Source organism: Phycodurus eques, chromosome 16, assembly GCF_024500275.1.
Source record: "Phycodurus eques isolate BA_2022a chromosome 16, UOR_Pequ_1.1, whole genome shotgun sequence".
Classification (NCBI taxonomy): Eukaryota; Metazoa; Chordata; class Actinopteri; order Syngnathiformes; family Syngnathidae; genus Phycodurus; species Phycodurus eques.
In genome coordinates this window covers 17,077,751-17,100,658 of record NC_084540.1, presented here as the reverse complement: position 1 = coordinate 17,100,658, position 22,908 = coordinate 17,077,751, and the positions used below count along the sequence as shown (strand labels likewise).

The following is a 22,908-nucleotide window of genomic DNA, read 5'->3' as shown; positions in this document are numbered from 1 at the left end:
AAACCTCAGCACAAAAAAAATAGTTTCCCGCTTTTGTTAACTTGCACAGCGCTCATATTGAAAAAGAACAAAAAAAAACATGGAAGCAGCTACGCTGCAAGCTAAATTCTGATTGGTTAATCGGGACTGAACTGACAACAACATGAGCAAATAAAACAACATAACAAAACAGACTAAATTAGCTGATGATAACAAATAAAAAAAAATAAATACACCTCACTTGTTTGTTTTTTTTCAGATTAGACCTATTGCAGGGGTTGTCTGGAACCTAAACCCCACGATAAATGAGTGATTACTGTACTGTATATACTGTACAGTATGTGTATGCATATAAGCTAGCCGGGCCTTTCTTTAGGCAGTTGTTTGGTTGTTTTAAATACATAAGGTGTAATTCTCTTTGTTTGATGTTTAGGTTGACAGTAAACTTCAACTGGAAGTAGCCTTAAGCAGCTCAAAGCATCTTTTTGAAGAATTGCTAATTTTCGCCAAAGTGATGCTTATTGTGACATGACTTGAGTTCACTGCCACCAGACAGCGTTCGTGTCGCAAGTCAAGGCAAAAAAAATGTAGATAAAATAAAAATGAAAAAAATCCGCCGAACGACATTTCGCATCTCGAAAAACTCGTAAGTCGGGTCACTCGTATCTCAAGGACCACTGTACTTCCTTACTTCCCACCACTGCTCAAAACACACTCAAACAGCAGACGCACACACATTGATCTGATTACCAGAACTAATTCAATGTGTTGGATTGTCCTCCCGCCAAGATGCAAGTTACTACTGTAATTCTGATCAGATATTCACATAGGCGAGGAGGTGGAGACGATGGAGGAGTCAATGTCAGTTGTCCCGTGCTGCTTTCATCAGGGAGGAATCGGGGTTTCACCCCAAAATCAATGCTCATTTTTCTACCACGTACGCAATGTGAACGTCCGTGCCCTTCAGAGAGCGAGCGTGTTCGCTGGAATGGAGCCGGCTAATTGGCCGCACTGTCTGCTCCCGTCCTCTCGGAAGCAACTTTAAAAAGGCGAAGGGAGCAAACGCGCCTCTTTTGCCAATAACCACTTACAGTTCATATTATTCATTCATTCCTCTTCCATTCTGCTGTCAATCATTCGTGCCGGAGCCTATCCCAGCTACCTTAGAGGCCAGAGGCTGGGTACACCCTGAACTGGTCGCCAGCCAATCGCAGGGCACATGTAAATAAAATATGCCAAAGTGAGTACGGCAGGAACAGCAGATACAGTGATGGCTTGGTATAAAAAGACAAACAATTTTCTTCCCCCCTTAGTGTCTGACATGAAATCAGACTAAAATGTTCCTGTTTTAGGTCATTAGGATTACCCATATTATTTCTATTTGCTAAATGCCAGAATACTGAGAGATTTCTTTTTCAACAAATATATATTATAAACAATACAGTCACCCCAAGCATGTCAATGTTTTTTTGCCATGCATTATTTATTATAAATGATAAATTATAAGAATTATAAGTATAATTTATTTATTTATTTATTTATTTTTTTGCTTTTCTATTTCTATTTTGTAATATATGAATGATTATTTTACTTGTTACTAATTTATTTTCAAGTTTTTCTATTAAGTTAGATTTAAAGTGGAGTTTTGGGAGTTCAATAAATAGTTTCGAAATTAATGAATAATCGTTCAATATCACTCCAAATAATCGCGATCATTAGCTTTTCCATCATTGCCCAGCCCTAGCTCAGAGTCTTGAAAAAAAAACATCTACACAATGGACGAATGTGCCATAAACGTTAAAACCTTTTACTCAAAAAACATTGTTGGGAGTGCCACAAATGCTCAAAACTTCAGCCTTAAAATTGTGGACTTTGAAACACTTCACAAATTAAGCGGGAATAGTTTGAAATTTCACACACAAGGCCCCCTCAAAGCGGTTTTAATAGTGTCTGGACAACGGGACCATGGACTAAAGCACCACAAATGCTAAAACCACTGACCAAAACAAAACAAAAAACAAAACAAAAAAGAAGCTGAGTTTGAAATGTCATTAATGTCATTCATTTTTGAAATTTCATATACAAGGCCACCTCAAAAGGGATCTTGAAAATATTATCTGAACCATGGACCGCTGTGTCAAACACGCCTTTCACAATTTTACCATAGTAGGTTGTTTTGTGTAGACCCTAAAAAAACAAAACCAATTACAGACATGCTGTTTATGAGCCAGACAGAAACTTCAGCCACAGTAGGATTAAGTGATTTACCATATCAAAACTCACCATTCGTTTGTTTGCGCTAAATGTTGCGAAGAGCAAAAACTAATAAACCCGATGATGGCAAAGAGAAGAAAAGCATTTTTGGAAGCGTCTAAAAATTGTTATCCTGCAGGCTACAAGCGCACTGGCATAGATTGGCACAGATGGCCATTTGTAAAAAGAGTGAGACGTAGCTGGACACTGCTTACCTCCGACGGGAGCGTCCTCGCATCCCAACAACACCACCTGGCCGACATCGGGCACGAACACTCGGTAGTCCTCACCGAACAGCCTCACCATTCTTTCACTCCAGGATCACCCCAAAACACGAATTGTAATCTACTGTATCAGTACTGTTCACCGTTACCCTCCCGCTGTATGCCAGGATGGTTATGCCTACATTGGACAGTGGCCTTTTTTTATCACACTGAGCATATACAATAGCGGGCCTCCATTAATGGCATCTCTTGCTCTTAACTTTCTTTCAACATCTCGACGAAAGAGCTCTAGGCAGCGGAGGCACTTCCACTTTGTTGTCCCAACGCCACTCTGGCGTCCTCCATTTCGCTGTGTGAAAAGGTTCCAGAGATGAAAGGACTGCCGCGCTAAATGGCCAGCCTGATTGAGGAGTCGGCGCCGGCTGGATCAAAACGTGACGACGCCGGAGTCTCCGGTCTAGAAACAATTGCGTTTGCCACTGTGTCCGCTAATTGTTTCCATGCGCAGCGCTTACAGAAGAAATCGTACCATGTTGCCCTCCAAAGCATTTGAGTGACACCGCAAATCCTAAAAACATTCACCTTAAAAACGCAGTGCTTGAAACACCCCTCACCAGGTAAATGTGATTAGCTTGAAATTGCACACCAGGTCAAATCAAAGTCATCTTCAAAATAGCTGGAGCACGACATACAGGTATGCACTACTAATTTAAAACCACAAAAGTAAGTGTTCGAAACGCATTTCACAAATTAAATGGGATTATCTTAAAATTTCACACACTAAGACACCTTAAAGTGCTCTTTAAATTAGCATTTATGTGCCAAAAATACACTTTTTTTTTTTTTTTATAATACAGCGTTCAAATTGCCTTTCACAAATTGTGATTAGCTTGAAATTTCTCGCATAAAGCTGCCTCAATGTGTATTTAAAAGAGGGTTGGAACCAAAGACAGACGCACCACAAATGTTCAGACATTTTACCTTAAAAAAAAAAAAAAAATGCCTGACCAGTTGTAAAACATAATTCACTGGAAATTTCACAAGCAAGGCCATCTCAGTGTACAGATACGGTAGATGTGCCAAAATTCCTTTTAGGAACATATTAGGTGGGATTAACTTTAAATTTCATACAGAAGTACAGAAAAAAAAAAGTTTGAGCTATAGACATAAATGCCACAAATGCTCAAATTCTTGGTAAAAACAGCGTTTGAAATGTCTTTCAATAAGTGGAATTATCTTGAAATTTTACACACTTGGACATTTCACTCAACTCCTCAAAATAATATTTGCCGTTGTAGTACATGATGAAAACAAAATTACCTCAGAAACACAATGTTTGAAATGGCTTTCAAGTTGAGTTGGATTGGCTTGAAATTTCGCACACAATGTACTCTTGAAAATAGTGCCTGGATCACAGTCATATGTGCCAAATATGCTCAAAATACCTTTAACTAGAATGCATTAATAGCAATACCTTTCACAAATAAATGGGATTATCTTGAAATTTCACACGCAAAATCTTCAAAATATTCATCCATTTTTTGCAGAAGTACAAAATTATTTACGGGGATGTAAGATTGGTTTTAGGGGTGCTAAGACACTTAAACTTGGCCCTAACCACATGCAACAAAATATTGGGGGGGGTGAATTTAACATTTTAAGGGGGCTTCAGAAAAAAATAAATAAATAGCCCTAGCGTTGCCACTGCCCTGGACTATAACCTACGTATGTTTCACTTCCTGTATGTATAACGTCCTAATACACGTGCTCATTTATGGATCAGACTACTGTGCAGATGTCATACATTTGAGAAATAAAATGGACGGCAAGCAGAGTGAGTAAAAGGTACTTGCACGTGATCCCGCGTCCTTCATTTCAGCAAACACACACACACACACACACACACACACACGCTTTTTTCATGACAACAAGCTGCTTCTCTAATCTGCTCATCTAATAGCGAAGGGCCTGAGGATTGTGTACGCAGAGACAGTAAGCAAACAAGTGTTTGATTATGCAAAGTCGAGTCCTCGTATGGAGAGCGAGAGAAAGAGAGAGAAGCAGGGCACGCTGGAAAGACGAGTGCTGACACTAATTGACTGAAAATGTCCGGAGAAACACTTTTTAATATAAATAGCAATTATGAAACATTTATTTTATATTATTATATTCTCTCTATTAATGACAATATTCAATATTCTGTATGTTTAGTCATTATATTTAAATTTTAAGAACTGTGATTTACTTACAAAATATTGAATGAGACATGTTTCACATTTTTTAATTTCACATTAATTTAGATCTTAAATTCTGATAATAGAAGTAAATATTTATTCATGGTTAATATCAAGAGTAAATCCTTGACCTGTATTATTTAACGCATTATATTACTTCAATAATAACAATGTTTAGAAAAGGTAGACAATTGCATAGATACATATACCAATATATTTATGGAATTTAACATATCACATTATATTTAAATGTTGTAATTCATTAACATTTTAAAAATGTATACAAATGTATTTCACATGGTAAACTTGGCTGTATTATTAAATATTTATAATAGAAATAAAACATAGAAAATTACTACTTTATGAATAACAATTTTAAAAAACATTAATTCAACAATAATACATTCATTATTTACTGTATGTACCTAGTTTTTAAAGTGGAGTTATTTTTAATAGTGTTTCCCTCCTTTGGCTGAGTGAGGTATTCCAATTCATTGATACATCTCTTATTCAGTACAATTTTATGCCACTGCAAACAATAACACGATAATAAACGTATTCATCAAATGAACCAACTTAAAACTGTGGCTACTGACACAATGGTCGTTGATGGATAATGCAGAGTGAACTTGGGCCGAACTTACATTTCTTCCACACCCCAAAAATATGTTACAGTGCCGGCAAGTGGAAAAACATCAAACATGACAGAAAATGCCAGCGTCGTGATGGTGCTTCGCCACCTCGCTGCCACAAGACATAAAACATTTGATTGCCGATAGCCGCTGACGATGATGACGATAAACATCCCGCGCTCGGGCACAAGACGGTTACAGTACGAGGCGGCGGCTGTCAAAATCTAGAGCGAGATTACGCCTCTGCATCCCAAAGATAACGTGGGAGCGTGCGCTTCCGAAGCTCTTCACGTGGCGAGAATATGGAGGAGTTTTTACTCCAATTAACTTGACGGAAGAGGGAGGCATCATTTGAAGGTGGTGGCTGAATGATGCAGGTGCAAAGTCACAAAGAAGTGGGAACACGTCTACACGATAGGCCTGTATGCATTCCAGTCAGATATTTTAAACCAGGGGTGTCCAAATCTTTACCTCCGAGCGCCGCATTCAGAAAGATCGAACGATGCAAGGGCCACGATAAAATTCTTCAACTTTATGTATTCAACAAGCTAAAATCAATCCATCAAGCAATTCTTTGTTGTTTTGATCCAGATTGTAGCTACTTAAAAAAAAACTGCTTGGTCACAGTTTTATTTTAGAGGTAATAAGGCAAACGGTTTAGGATTTTTCTGGATTTTTGCGGTGGCCCACGCCGTTGTATCGAACTGTAAATAGAATTGCAACGGTGTTCCGGTGTTATAACCCTTTAAAGCGACGGCTATTTGAACACAAATGGTGCAGTGACACGTGTAGACAGATAATATAACAATACTCATAGGCATGTATTCTTTATCCTCTGCAATAAATGACTAATACTACGACAGCTTACTGGGTCAGTTGTGAATTTTTTGCGTATGTCTATATCATAGTGCCCCCTGGTGGCCAAGGTGCACACGCCAGAAGGAGCACAATGTCAATCAGCATTGAAGCATGAAATCATGATGCACAAACTGTTTAATTCTTCACATTGCATTTAATTACAGTATGTTATTCATGTATGTTGTCATACAGTACAACACTGTACAGTGCTATTTTTCTTATTTCAAAACATGTGTTGTCATTCATATTCATTAAACACCGGACTATACGTACTCCAGTCGGTCACATTTATCAAAAACTGGCCTGCATGAATTCCAGTCAGTAACGTTGACTTGCGCATGAGTTTTGTTTTTTTCTTTAGCTTTTTGGCTACACTGCCTGTGCAAGCAGTGGTAAGAGAAGAATATACTCCAGCATCACTTGTTTTAGGTACCTGGTGTTTTGCTATTTGTTTATTATTTACCGAGGTTAACTTCTTTGGAGTTGACAAAGAATGTTACTATGAACAGTGGTGAACTTATTTTGAAACATTTTTACAGAATGCTTGAAAATTTGAAATGTAATCTATGTGAGTATACAGAGTAAGACTAATGCACTTTATGTACACTAAGTAAATAACCAGTTTTGGAATCAGAAACCTATAAAAACACATTTCTCAACTATTAAAGGGGGATTGGTAACACAAAAAAAAATGCTTGCAATATCTCAATGTTATTGCACCAGAACACAATTAGCAATTTTGATTTTCTTTCGTGGGCAATATAAAATGATGTGGCGGGCCGGATTTGGCCCCCTGGCCACCAGTTTGACACATAATATTTGAGTAATGCATTTTATTACTGTATAGGCATGAATAATGTAAGTTGTGTGTGTTTTTACACGTATACGTATACTGACTTTTCAAATTTCTCTTTTTTGCCTGCCACAGGAACTGCAGATGGAAATTAGCTAAAAAGCTAACATTTGGGACACAACTTGTTATCGTGGCTGTACACCAACCCTGACAAATAAATGAACAAACTGACAAAAACCAACGTTTTTTTGTTTTTTTTAAGAAAACGTTGGCTTTACAGTAGGAGGTTTGAGGCTGGAAATATTTTCATTATTTCATATTGCATTTTATATAATTGACAGTCTAAATGTTGTTGTTGTTACTTTTGTACTTTGTAAAGTTCAGTCCGTAATTTCTACTTTTACTTTATAAATTTGAATCTGTAATTTTTACGTTTACTTCAGTAAAGGAATTGAATCCGTATTTCTACTTTTAACTCCATGCCAAACAATTACGTGTAATGGATCTGCTCCTCCGATCGCCTTCAGTGGTGCAAATGTCACTGAACGACATGGATCAATGCGGGAGAGGTGCGAGGAATCGGAAAGCCAAGATGTCGCCCCATCAATTCTCCAGACACTTAATCTGCCGCACGTCTCATTTACTTGCAGCGACGAATCTTTGTTTTCCAAAAAAAAAAAAAGCAGCCTGCTGTCGTTGCCACACACGACACTGAGCAAACGTAACTACACGGGAGCCACAGAGGAAGACAATTCAGTTTAGAAGAAGACTTGTTTCCCCCACATTTGTATGCTGTGCAAGTAAGTGCTCTGGGTGTAAAGAAGCAACTACGAATGAAGCTACGAATCTTTAGTTCTCTCTTACTGAAACAACTTTTTTAAAACTCGGCTTGTGCCTGTGGAGCAAGAGAGAGAAGGGATGCTCAAAGTGTGCTACATATACCATTAGTGGTATATGGGCTGCTCGTTGTGGTACACGAAGAATCCCTGAATGAAATGTTCAAACTAGGGCTGTGAAAAAAAAAAAAGTCGGCTAACTTGGCTAAGTGGACCACAAAAGTTGGTTGACGCAAAACGTTCTGCCTCGAGACAATAAAAACTACTAATAAAAGCTTATTTGCTTCCCGTAGCCCATTCGTTCAGAACCGATTTTGCAACGCCCAGAACTATTGGGCCACTGTCCATTTATTGAAGACGGACGCAGTTTTGGGCCGATGAAAAACATTGCCAAAAATGACAGAGGAGCGTCTGTAAGTGATTTTGAAGACACTAACAGATGTGTAATGTACATATAATGTGATGTATGAGGGAGTTGAATGGTAGTTAGTGGTTTTCTTTACCTAAAATGGTCATCGGTATCCCGCTAATGCTTATCGCGAATGCTAACCATTTAGCAACCATTTTGTCTAAAATTCTGTACAGTTTGTACCATACACTCAATACTAAATTATGAATTTTAAGGATAGAAGTCCTGCCCTCAGAAATGAGAATAAAATATATGCTCGTAGTTAAAAAAAAAGAAAAAAATATATATTTTTTTCTTTTTTTTGGGGGGGGGAGTGGGCGCTTCTGCTTAAGCTTTTTTTTAATCCAGTACAGTACATTTACATACATACATACTGTACCTACATACAGTACATACAGTACACGATATCCCAGTGAGTCGTCGCTGGGCTTTCCAGGCTGCGACGTCACTTTACAGGACCTTTAAGTACAGTTCTGTTGTATTTAACATTGAAGCAAAATACAGTCGCATTTAATCTTTAGGAATGTTTGTTTTCAAAAATTTACCTCGATACAATTATTGAACTTTGATGTGTAATACATTTTAATCAAATCTTGTTTTTGATGACCACTTAATAAAATACATAATAGTATTTTAATGTTGCGATGTTAAATATACTGCAATCATTTTTGAAGGTGGAACTTGGTGTAAAAAAAAAAAAAAAAAAAAACATTGCACTCGAGCACGGGTGTCAAACTGGTGGCCCGGGGGCCAGCTCCGGCCCGCCACATCATTTTATGTGGCCCGCGAGAGTGTGCATCGAACTTTGTGTTTCTTGCTAAAATACTAAAATTCCAAATTGGCTTCACTTTTAAAAACATTGAGCTATTGCAAGCATTTGTTTTTGTGACCAACCCCACTTTTAAAATAAAATTTATTCATCCTGTAGTTGAACAAACAGTTTTTACTTTTCAGGATTTCAAAAGTAATTATCCATTAATTTGTGTATATGTAATAATATGAGGCAATCATACATTCATATGGGTTTGCAACCATAACGGCCCGCCGAGTGGAACCATAACTGCGATGTGACCCGTGACAAAAATGAGTTTGACACCCCTGCACTAGAGTAACAAGGGCGTGGCAATTTTGCGCCACCATTGATTTTTGCAACATCATAAGAAGTGGCGAGCTGTGACACAGAACAGGACAGTCGATGGCGACTCTGCGAACTCCGACGCTCGTGTCAATTTGTGTTAGGCTTGCCCGGCCGGTAGCCACTTACATTTATTAGACGCTAAACAGTGATTATGCGATGATGATAAAGCGTAACGATTCATTGAGTATGGGGTATGCCAGCGTGAGTCTCCTACCTAAAGGACATGCACTTCATTAGAAAAAACAGATCAAATACCAAATGCTCTGTGAAAAATTCTGATGTCGGCGCAGCAAAGAGGAGAGAAAGAAGAAGACGTAAAGAAGAGACAAATCAGACAAACGTGCTATGAAACATGGCGGAAGGCAGCACAGGTGACAGCAATATTTTTTTCCATTATATTTTCATAGATTTTTTTTTCCTCTTTGTTGTGTATTTCTTTTTACATGTATTTGTTTGTATACTGTATATTTAGTATTTTTAATTGAAACATTTCAGCTTTTTTTTTTATATTTGGGAATTTTTCAAACATCATATTTTTTCTAATAACTTTAGCCCAATACAAAATGTTCCCAATATTGTCTACTGTTGATTTATTTGTATTCAAATATTTTTGATTTTTTTTTTAAATAATATTTGTTTTTTTTAAATCTAATATTTTTGTCTTTTTGTCTGAAATAATTTCATTTTGGACTAATATTTGTTTCTATCATGAGTATATTGTGTTTTTCATTTTATTTGGTCTATTTTTAATTATTTTCCAACATTGATGGGTTATTTAATAATAATAATAATAATAATAATAATATTTTGGAATGTTCTGATGATTTTTTTTTTGTTTAATAATTTTGCATGTTTAAATATTGTTATGTAATATTTTTAGCATAATTCCTTTTGCTCTTATTGGACTGTCCACCAAGTCACAAAATCCTGATATCGTTCCATCCATCCATTTACTATAGCACTTGTCCTCATTAGGAACCTATCCCAGGTGATTTCAGGCGAGAGGTGGGGTATACCCTGGACTGGGCACCAGTCAATCACAGGTACTTATAGAAAACCATATAGACAAACAAATATTCAAACTAACAGTCACACATAAGGACAATTTAGAGTCTTCGAGTAACTGAGCATGCATGTTTTTGGAATGTGGGAAGAAACCGGAGTACCTGGAGAAAACCCGGGCAAAACCTACACAAGCACGGGGAGGCCGGAGCCCGGTTTCAAACCAACGACTTCTGAACTGTGACGCAGTGCAAACCAGTTGTCCAATGTGCCGCCCATGATGTATCCGCAACATCATGACAACTGTGATATTTTTGCGCACTATGATATTGATATGAAATTTATATTTTCATCTCTAGTTGTGGCACGTTCTTGCATGTGAAAAGGAACCAAACCGGGGTGGGGGGGAGTGGGGGGTTGATAGACAAAGCCATCAACTAAGTTGCACCTGAGAAAGCAACTATAGGTATGGGAAAGTGTCTCTGAGTTAGATGCAGGAGTAATCACCGCACATAACTCTAAATGCCAAACACGAGGAAGCAAACGCCAGTCGTCCTCTTTTATCTCCCGCTTTAATCGAAGGGAATGATTCATGCCGTCCGCCTCCCCGACTGCCACTTGTCATTAGGGGACGTTTTAAGCCATCGCATTTATCAAGCCTCTCAAACGCTGTCTATGTTTACAAAGGAACTAAATGAGTCGTTATGCACTGGAGAGCAGCACAGACTTTGTTTTAACAAAGCCACTAAAACAAAGTTGAATGCACAATGGGCTGAAGCGTGTGCGCAACACCATGAATATTTTGTAGGTTGCGATCCGGAGTGACAGGGCTTCAGCATGACGAAAATGAAAAAAAAAAAAAAAGAAAGATCGATGGAACGAGAAGCGACGGGAGTCAAAAAGCCGCCTCACATGTATAATACAAGGCCTCACATGACATCTTGACCGAGCTTACGGCTTGTAATTGACGCAACCACAACCAGTAGCAGCTGGAAACAACATCCCAGCCCTGGCTCTGCTCCACGTGGAGGCGCAGAAGAGGAAGACCTCCTGCCAGACCCCCTGGAAGCCTTCACGCCACAGCGATGCTGCCTTTCTGCCATCCAGAAGTCAGCGCGGATATTTCACCATCAAGGCTTTTGGCACGATGTCGTGAGAGAGAACGGTGGCTGCAACCCGAGCAAGCAAGCCCGCTTCCTGGCCAAGCGGGAGAGCTCGTGCCAGAGGAGGAACTGCCATGGTTTTCCACACGCCAACTAAAGGTTGGTCGATGAGAGCAGATGGAAAAGCAGGGTCCTGGACAACAAAGTCCAGTGTCCAGATACGACTATGATCAAGTGTGGTGTAATTCACAGCACACAAATCGAAGGACTAGCTTTGTTTTCAATTCTCTTTATTTCTACGTAATTATGTCATGTTATTATAAAGTACAATATTATTTTCCTCATTAAAATACACATTCTAATTATGAACAGTTAGGAAAAAAACGTTTCATCAATTGACATGAATTTTGATGAGAATTTTTATCAGAAGAAACACAAGGTCTCAAGGACCCATGCTCAAAACTGTACAGGAAGTCGGCCATTTTGGGTGAATTTTTGGTCTGGTACTGCAACAAAACCCAACGAGGCAATTGGCCCAAATAGAACCCCGACGGGAAGCAGGTATCCTCGACAGATGGATGATGCTAAATTGCTCCGATTGTTTTTTTTCCAGCAGCATCTAATGTGGGCGGAGCATGGCGTCAAAGTTTAATCATGTCGAGGATTCGCCATGAAAAGGGGGCACGAGGGCCCAATCATCACTGCTTGCAGCTTTCATTTTGTTTGAAACTACTCGTACTCCATTGGCCTCAGTGCACTGTCCTTCAGTGTAACATAACAAGGTTATTCTGGACCTTTATGGCACCATTGATTATAATAAGTGAAACTCCATTGGTGTGTTATTTTAGGGCCCAAGAGTTGGCTCTCAGGGGCTGGAAGGCAATTTTACCCAAACATGGAGCACGGCGTGTTCACCATTATCCTTGCGCAGGTGCAAAACAAAACACGGGTGTAATGTATTAGGCATCAAGCGTTTATTTGGACTTTTAACCCCCAGAGGCAGGCTCGGCAAAAATCACGTTACACCTCTCCACTGGTCGGCTCGCTTGCCACATTTCCACGAGGCTCCTGTTTCCTAGTAACGGCGGGAGGGATGTAGCGCCTTAGCGTCTGACTCGTGTGTGACAATGTTAGTCAATCAAGAAGCATATCCTCCACTCTGAGATCACATCAAGCGTCAAGGGGGTTAATGACGGGAAAACATCCAAACATCCACTGATTGTAGCCTGAAGACCAGAACCTGGTCTGCGAGCGCCAGATTATTTTTCTCCCAGATGTGTCAGGGCTCACTCCCGTTCCCAACAGACTTGCGGCCCCTCCCCGCCCCCGGAAGCACGTCAGGCCCATCGCGACCGTTTATCTAATGCGGGCTACATGCAATGAGTGTTTGCAGAGCCGTGAGGCAATTCCATAAACAGGCGCTGCCGCTAATACAGAGATCCACTTGTCAGGCGGCATTAGAGACACTGGATGCTATACTTCAGCTACGATTCCGGTTCTTAAAATGACATGTCACAAATTGGGAACCATGTGATGGAAAACGCATACAATCCCAGATTAATTTCTGTACATTCTTACATAACTGTGTGTCTCACACTTACTGACTTGCTCAAAACTGACTAAGTATGTTTGTGATTGGGACATAGGTTCAGAGGATCAGAGGATAATAACGTCAGACAGGACCGTGGTGGGACGTGAGAAGACAATGGGGGTTGAAAAATAGAGCATAGAGCATGTTTCGTACAGATAATAGGGTGTGACTTACAAATGTACAAAAGAGAAGCTCAGAAAAGTATTCTTTGAACAACCACTGTGTCTGCTGCTTTTGCTGCATAGCTGTTCTTCCTTCTCGCAAGAATATAAAATCATCTGGAAGCTTATCAATCTATATCTCCTAGACATACACAATGACCTCGGTATAGCCAAGATTTGGACCATTATGTTCCCTCCAAATGAACACTTCAGATATTGGAGGAGAAGGCAGATGGCAAATACAGACGCTGCAACAATGGACAGAATAACAAACACGATGTTCCGCTATTGTAGTAGACACCCGCTGGTTTGTCTGCGGGATCATAGCGGCCGCCTCCCTTTCTGCTCAGAGGAACATTGAACGTGTGACAATGAAATGTGTTCATGATTGGTCATCTGTGGATGTCTTTGCCGGGACTTTGAAACAAAAGGGAAGAAACAACCACCGGCTGACGGAATATCAACCTTCAGAGATCCTTGCAGCTCGGCGGTGATTACCTCCTGCGATTGAATGAAAGAGGTCAAGCAATCGAGGCTGACGAAAAGACGACAGGCGAACGACTAGTTAATTCCTAACATCATCACAAATTATAGAACCTTCTCCACAGAAACAACACATTCCATCTTGAAAAGCACCAAGCTTGCCAGCATTGACATCTTTAAACTATACTTTTCATGCATAAATGTACCTTGTTATTGTGGAAATCAAGACTAGGATATTCAAATAATACACAGGTTCAAATATTCATGTTTTTTATTTTTTATTTTAAACAACACAAGAAGGGCTGATCGTTCACGTTAGCCTGTATTTAAAGACACGCTGCCACGCGAGGCCGCTGCTTCGTAAGCTGCTGGGTCTCGCGCCCCCAGGGTACTCAACGCCCGCGAGTGTCGTCGTTACGAACGCAAAGACGCTGGATGATCGCAATTTCAGCAAGTGCTGGCGATCGCATTTACTTTGGATATATTTGGTGTCGTGAGCAAATAATTCCGGTTAAACTATCCATGACTGTCACAATAGAAATAAAAATAGATAATATAGAACAGAGAATCGAATAGAATAAATATCCATTTATTGTGGCTGAATTAGCCTTCATTTATGCTTTTTTTTTTTTTTTTTTTTTTTTTATGTTTTAAGGTGATATTGTTGGGAAATATTTAAAGTAGCATATTCCTATTTCATATTTTTGTCTATTTGACATTCATCCGCTATTTAGAAAATAAATCAATCAGATGTGACTCACCAGTTACTCAGTACTTAAGTAGTTTTTTTCACTGAATGCTTACACAAGTAATTATTTGGAGGACTACTTTCTACTTTTAACCGAGTCATACTATTCTAAAGTAACTGTACTCAAGTACAATTTCTGGCTACTCTACCCTCCTCTGATATTGGGTTCATTAAAGATTAAATTGTAAATTGTGTTAGGTGTAAATAGCTGTTTGTCAATGTACAGTATGTGCTCTACGATTGGCTGGCGATCAGTCGACGGTGTACACTACCTCTCTCCCAAAATCAGACCTCCTCTCGAGAGGAAATTGTTCTGTACATACACAAACAAATAAAGAAAACATGTGATCGAACAAACCACTCGTGATTGCAGAAAACACTAATCATTTTCCAGCCCTCCTCTCCTCAAGAAAATCTCAACGGTAGAGTATGTTTCTTCTGCTCGTTTTCTTTTGCTCATGCTCCCTGGCAGTGTTTCAAAAAATGTCAATGCCACGCACGGGCGTTACGGCCATGGGTTTGCCATTAACACGTCGGACTGAGGAGATGGATGCGGCTCGACTGATCAATGGGGACGCGAGGAACGCATCGAGTGCCGGATGAACTAAAAAGGGAGCAGGTCTGTCTCAAGGGGGGCAAAGAAGTAGGATGTGACCTTTTCATAGTCGCTGCCCTGATAGTTTCTGGCAGTTGGGTCGGGGCGCGGCCGTGGACTTCGCATGCAATGTTGCGCCTGATCAACTGGAAGAGTCGGTGTCGAAAGTCCTGTACTGCTTCTCCACTCGTTCACAAGCATTACGTGGACATTCTTGTATTTGTTTTTTTGGGGGGGGGGCGTCTGCAAATAATGTAGCATATTTAATGTAGGCAGAGACATTTGGAAGAGGCCCGATTCTGATCTAAAGATGTCAGAATCCAAAGTGTTTTATATATATTATACCATGACAGATGTGCCAATTCGAAATGCAACAAGGACCAATAAATTCCCTGCTCATCGTTATGCTGAATGTGCTGGTGTTGGTTTAATGTAGTAGGGTTCTTGCAAAGTTTTGCTGCAGAGACTTAGCGTGTACACATTCAAGCATTGATCTGGAGAATGGAGACGCCATCAAAAAAGAAACATGGAGCTGCTTTAAAAGCTGGCAGGGACACAGAAGGAATATCTAAATTATCTGTCAAAACCCAGAGGCAGTTGAAACATGGGGAAGAAAAATTTGTAAAGTGATACTTCATCAGCGTCACTTTGGGGATTTCAGGTTACGGGGTCTGATGAATTGAACGAGACAACTGAGAGAATGGCGAGTCAAGAGGCAACGAAATGATGGTGGATGGGTATGCAGTACAACCAGAACGCGATGAGTGATAAGTTGGATCCAGTCGGGAACAGAAGGAGGCTAATCTGGGCCCGGAATGATCAGCGCCGGTGCTGCCTGCTTTGTATTCCTGCCAGAGCATCTGGGGAATGAAAATCAGAGTTGATAAGGGGTAGAACGTAGGAGGGAACCATCGGGAGGGGAGAAAAGGAAAACTATTACTGCTTCTGCCAGCGCCTCGCTAGCATCGCCAAGCTCATTTCCTTCAAATGCGCCGTTTGCCTCATCGCTCTTTGTTCTCTTAGGGAGCACTCCCGATTGCCTTGCTCGGTGCGATTTTGCGAGGCAGCGCAGAAGCCAGGAAGTAGTCCTCGACCAGGTGAGGAAAACCAGCGTGTCAGAAGGAATGAATTCAACAAAGAAGAGGAAGGCTACACAGTATGGAGGCCAATAATACAAGAAAATGACAAGCTTTGTTGTTAGACCACATTCTGTCAGTGAACATTCTCTGTTTGCCAATCAACAGACGTAATAACGTGTCCGGCTCAGCCGTTTCGGTACCCGAGCATAAGGTTGGTCCCATCCATTTTTCTATAGCATTTGTCTTCATTAGGCTCACCAGTAAGCAGCAGCCAATTGTAGTGCACAAACAGATCAACAATATTCACACCCACAGTCACACCTACTGACAATTTAGAGTCTTCAATGAACCTCAACAGGCATGTTTTTGGAAGGTGGAAGGAACTCGCAAAAAAACCTACACGAACCCTAAACCTTAGAACTAGGAGGAAGACCTGGGGCCTCATGTACGAACGGTGCGTATGCACAAAAACATGGCGTCCGTTCTTTTTCACGGCAAAGTTCAAATGTATCAAGAGTGACGTGACCGTGGAAATGTGCGGTGCCTCACGCCAACTGCATGGCTGGCGTACGCACGTTTCTGCAGCTTTTGGTGCTTTGGCGACACTTAGAGGTGATGCTGGGAAACTGTTCTCATAAATCTGCACACCAGACACACATGAACAATTAGCACTGATGAACAATTCATTCCCGACAACATTTGATTTCAACAATGCAATTGATGCAAGGACTGGGAATTCATTTGTTAACCAGTGTATTTAATGAACCACTGATATTTGTGAGGACACCTATTAATTGATCAAGGCGATCATTTATGCCGTCTATTGCCCTCTCAATCGCTTCGTGACTCCAGCACATGCACTGAAAAAAGAGTCCTTTGAATTTACTTCATTTGAACATGTACATCAGTTCCACATGATTAAAACATGTTTAAATTGACATAATTTACCCCTCTTCTCCTAAAAAGAAAACATGCTTTTTTTTTTCAGCGTGCGTGTCCACAAGTGTATTAAAATGATAGATTTAGTCATCAAAAAGGTGTCAAACTTCTTGATATCCTCTTTGATATGCTGATGTGCTTCTATTTGAATTCTAAAGATTTATTACAAATACCACACATAGAACATCTACGCATGAACCTTTATCTCACAGGACTGAGTGTAGGTTACGGTATGAACACATTTGTTATGAGTAATAAAAATACATGGTATTAACCTTGTGGGGTGATCATAATCAGCCATGTGTCCTCCCATCACCCCTGAGAGAGCAGCGTCACCCATGATCGCAGCGATTCTCTCCTCGAACGATTCACTCCTCTGCGCCGGTTCTTACGCCATTTTTTGGCCACACTTTGTCGGTGGGCAGCTTCATTCCCTTGCTCATTTTCCTTTTTTTCGGATCATGCAGAGACCGGTATCTCAGGTGCAGGGTTAATTGTAATGTGATTTGCATATTCAAATGTGGGCGTGGACCGGAAGGAGTCGGCTACTCCAACATGTGCGCTCATTTCCACGTTGATTGGAACGTACGAAGGAAATGTGCTTGGATTCATGAGTGCGCAGAGTTTCATACATCTGGATATTTTTGTGCGTACGACGTTTACTGGATTTGAGCGTACGCCATGTTTTAGTAGGAAATCCACAGAAATCCAAGTCTTTGTACATGAGGCCCCTGGTAACCATTAGCAGGTTGGTACGAAAAATCCCTAAAGATATATACTAAAAGCTTCCCAGAAGCTCCAGAGTATGGACCAATTCCGGTTTTTGTCCTTTTTCACTTCATGCAGCTGTTAAAGGCAAGTTCGCAATTTTTAGAAATCACTTCCTGTCATATTTGTTAAAACTGTCATTATGACTTGACAGTGCTCCATGATAAATATGATCACTGGGAGGGGAAAAAAAAAAATATAATTAGTCATATCTGGCCTCTAATTTGATATACAAGAAACCACCGCAACCAAGGGAAAACAACCAATCAGAGACAGAAAGCGGGACTCACAAGGTGTCAATCATTTGTTGAGCACTGGTCGCCACACTCACTATGGGCACACCCCCGAGGTTTCCAAAAACTTACATTTCAAAACAATACTTCGTGTTATTGTGACACTTCCAAACTTGACTCCACTTTACTACGGCAATCTAGAGCTACAAATTCGGTTGACATATGGCGGAGACCAAATTTTCTAAGTCCATTAAAATAAATAAATAAATAAGTTTGAATTTCAAATCCAACTATACTATACAATGAGTGTAATAAATGAGAACAGATTGCTTTGACTAGACGCTCGATCTTAATGATACGTTCAGGCGTCACAACAAGAAGACTAAACCTGCTGATAAATGGCCACAGTGATGATACAGTAGTGATGACAAGTCCTCTAATTCCTGCATTATTTGTCTAGTTGTGTCACAGGTGCAGCGTGAGCGGTAAAGAAAAAGATGTTTGATAAACGTAATATTTAAATGATTTAATCACTAAACGACCTTGAGGCTACAGAGACAGAGGGGGACAAATCTCTGGAGCAGAAAGCTGAACTTTTGATTTTAGAGAGTGTGATAAGATAAGGCATCACAGCACATACACAGTCCGTGGCGCTGTGTGTTAAATAACCATCTTGGAGGGGTGTCAAAAAGCTTCTGCAGGCTGTGGTGCGGTGATAACCTGTCAGGCCAAGGATGCCACATGAAGCACAAAAGCAGATGTTACTACTCACGCAGTCCTATTAATGTGTGAATAATTATCGGATTTCACCTGGCAACGTGGCTCCCGCAAGGGTCAATCGCTATCTGGCATGCCCTGAAAACAGAGAGAGCGGCGCTTTTTCGACGCCCGCCGTGAAACATTGCATCATCGTCAGCCAATCACAAGGCAGAGCTGGCGGGTCTTTTGTGCACCAAGAACGAGCAGGTGCGCGACGGCCAATAAGTGACTTCACAAACACGCTGGTGTCAGTCTCCTTGTGTCTTGAAAACAGAGCTCAATAAAAAGGTGAGGCGATAAATGCAGTTCATGTGAGTTCAGCTGCTTACGCATGCTGAGGCTAGATAAACATCTGAGCCCGAACTGTTCAGCCACCTGAGGAAAAAGAAGAAAACCAGAAGATAACAACAAGGATATAAGACTGTGTTGTCACCAGGGAAGTGAAGGAGAACTGCTGAAGACGCAAACGCGCGAGGTTTGCGAGACAGTATTTGTAATTAAGAGTGCAATAAATGGGAGAATCAGCAGTAAATCCCATTTTCAGTGGATTTGGCAGGATTGATTACGACGTTAGGTACGCATTGCTCGCACAATCTAATAAGATCCCGTGAAAAAATAAATAAAAATACTGCCATTGCAAAAGAGTCATTCTCAGATTTATGTGACACTTTCAGGGCAGTATTAATTTAACTACATGTTTATTAATGTGGTAGTGTTGAAGCACATTTCATCATGCTGGGAGGTATTTTTTACTTATGTCAATGAGTGGGTAGGGTTGTTTATTTACTCAACTGCAGAAAGTATAGTAAAGGTAGTTTTTATCTATATACTATCTATATGGCCTGGTACACACAAGGATTTTTCAAATCGTTGAAGATTCTTTATCTGTTACAGACCCCTCACATGAAGATAAAAAAAAATCTGGCATTTAACAGATTTGGTCATAATGTGAGTGGTGATTATATTCCACTGCCAATCTAGGAATAAGTCTTTCAAGGCAGGAATCTCACCTGATCACACGTGATCTACATCAAACAAAGAACAACAAACACTACTGTGTATGTTGCGCCGATGTTTCCCAAGTGTTCCCGAAGGGACGGGAAGCGGCACTGCTGTAGAATGGTGATGTATTCCAAAAAAGACTTGCTTTGGAAAATACTTCTTGCCGTCTAGGGAACCCACTTTAATACAAAAAAAACAAAAAAAAAAAAAACACCAGGTAGGACATGCTTGTTTTTCTTTACACCCACTTACTCAATCAGGTCGCTTCTTCGATTGGCGACATTCCGTTCCACCTCACAATTCACGAAGGCGTGATTCAGGAGTAGTCGTCTTTACCCACACACGAAGATTTTTGATCGTAAATATTGAACATGTTTAATATTTAAGATTGATGGCCGCAACCCGTTTCGGACCGTATAATCGGGACAGATACACTCTTAACAGACCTCAGACCACAGGATAATCTTATGGGATAATCTTATAAAACATAAAATAGTCTGGCGTTTGTCGTCTTTGGTTGATAAGGGACAAAATCGAGACAAAAACAGCCCGATTATCTTTATGTGTGTATCAGTCCTATGTATGGTTGGTAGACTGTGTGTGTCGCGATCATCAAAAGTCCTTTCTCATTCTTGTTATTGTTGTTCTGTACACTATGGGGTGTCACAAAGCAGAAATCTTTAGCGTCAAAGTCTGTCATGTATCTATTTGCAGTTGTGATTTTTTTGTTTCAGTGCGCAATGGTGGGCGGTGCCTTCACTGATGCACCTTTCCCGAACCACCAATCAGCGGCTTTATAGGCGCAGCTGCGGCAAAGTGCTAGTGTCGGATTACTCACTTGCTTACCAAAATGCTCTAAAACGGTTGCCAATATGAGGAATTGCTTTAAAAATTGCTGACAGTGAATGAGTTAAGAACAGTACCTTTGGAAATGATTCCTTTTGTATTACGAGTGAGCTGCCGACTTGTTTTTCGCGCTACAACAATATCTAGAGCAGGGGTGTCAAACGCATCTTTGTCACGGGCCACATCGTAGTTATGACTTCCCCCGGAGGGCCGCTACGACTGTGAACCCATATAAATGAAAGATTACCTCATATAATTACATAGAGTATACACAACACATTGATGAATAACCAGTTTTGAAATCAGAAGCCTATAAGAACATGTTTTTCAACTATTACATTTCTTTTCAAAGGGGGATTGGTAACAAAAAAAAATGCTTGCAAATATCTCAATGTTATTACACCAGAACACAAGAAGCAATTTTGAATTGCTTTCGCGGGCCACATAAAATTAAGTGGTGGGCCGGATCTGGACCCCGGGCCACCAGTTTGACTCCAGTGATCGAGAGAATCCTATTCTTCCACACGTCAGTATGAATTTCGTTGTTTTTTGGGTTTTTTTTGTAACTTGCATCAAAAAGTGTCACTCGAGGATCGGATAGAGAGATTTAAAAAGGCGATGAACACGAAGGTTAGCAGGGATCAGTCATCTGTGGACAATGGCATCATCGTCGCCGGCGTGAGCCGACGCCGGGTTTAACGCTCCGCTCGGCTTAAGCTATTCCCGCGCTTCAGCCCGCTAGTGTGACGTCTAATGGGCTTACTTCCATTCGCCATGGCGGCCGGCGGATAGAAGCCCCGCCTGCTCTGACGGCGCGTTGCAGAAGATTAGCGATGTTAAACTAATTGCGCTTAATTGCCACCAGTGGCGATGGCACTTGAAAGTGCGGATCAATATTGTAGGATTGTTTCCCCGAAATGGGTCAATCTTGCCCAGTATACGGGAGTGTTCACATGACACATTTTGGTATATTTTGACTTTGAACTATATATTCCATCATATTTCATATTCCCAAATAAACCGCAGTCAAATCTCTTGTGACAGACACAAGGCTTTAGCGTAATAAAGCATGAAATCAAATAAACTGCAGAGTGCTAAAGGTCTAAATACGCTTAGGTCGGCCGTCACCTGAATGTGACCCGAGTAAGCTCCTGAATGAGTCCGAAGCAAAGTGTGGTCCCCTCGCTGAGGCGGAATAAAAGACTTTAGGCGCTGTCGAACACTTACGAGCCTCCTAAATGATGACCTCATTGCAGCACGCCACCACAGACGAGACCCTCGCCATCTCCACGCCGCTCAGCCCTTCCTCGAGCTTTCTTGCTTTTGTGTTCTTTTACACTTCCTTTCAGTCCTAGCATCTCCTCCCCTGGGCCCACTCCACTGTCCGCCTAAATGACGGCCGAGAATGAAGACTTTGAATCCTCACGCAGGCACGCCAGTCGTTGTTCACACTAACACCCCCGCACGCTCTGTGCTTTTCCCTTCTCTCTGTGTGTCCTTGAAGGGACCCCAATGAAAGTAGAATGGCCGAGCAATCCTAATTTGGATCACCGCTAAACGGTCGACCCACCTCGAGCATATTGCCCAATGAAAACCTCGTAAGTCCACTTTATGGCCATTTTGACTCTGTAACGTGATGGGATGCCAAAAGTGTGTAGCTGAGCAACCAATAAAAACAAGGCTGCCAGAACTGTCCTCAAAAACATGCTTCTCTCTTATGTACTCTATGTTTTAATAAACCAAGTCCAGGGGGAACCTCAGTTTATGCCAGATTTCCGTTGCTACGACGTAACATGAATTTGTACAGACTTCGGAAACACGTTGTAGTCGAACACTAACCTACGTTAATGCGGTTAAATATGAATATGGCATATTCTTTCCTTGCTGCACAAACTAATTCAATGCACGCCGTTCGTAACCTCGATAAGTCATATGTCGGCGCCTTGAGATATACGTTTAATTCTTTCCGTAACCACACTCGCAACCCTCGCGTTTAAAATCATCTTTATCCATTTAAATGAATGGAAATGCCATTAATCCATTCCAGCCTTCCCAAAACAACAACAAAAATCATTGTAACGTTTTTTAAACAATCGATATTGGAATGAGGAAAAATAGCACTCCATATTATTGTATTTCATAACTAACATACAAATAACAATGAAATAGACGTTTTTGTCACACTGCATCCATTGGCCATTGTACTGCTCCTTCTGGTGTGCCCACCTTGGCCACCCGGCGGC

At 40.7% G+C, this 22,908-nt stretch overlaps 1 protein-coding gene across 4 annotated transcripts in view; it reads right to left on the bottom strand.

The window, feature by feature from the left end:
- The window catches only part of srcin1a (SRC kinase signaling inhibitor 1a), a 94,955-nt gene extending 72,847 nt beyond the window's left edge, over nucleotides 1-22,108 (bottom strand). For all 4 annotated transcript variants that reach the window (XM_061701392.1, XM_061701394.1, XM_061701393.1 and 1 more), the window contains exon 1: nucleotides 21,893-22,108. The gene's annotated coding sequence lies outside the window, so the exon portion shown is untranslated. The remainder of the gene's footprint in view (nucleotides 1-21,892) is intronic.
- Between the last annotated feature and the right edge of the window lie 800 nt (nucleotides 22,109-22,908).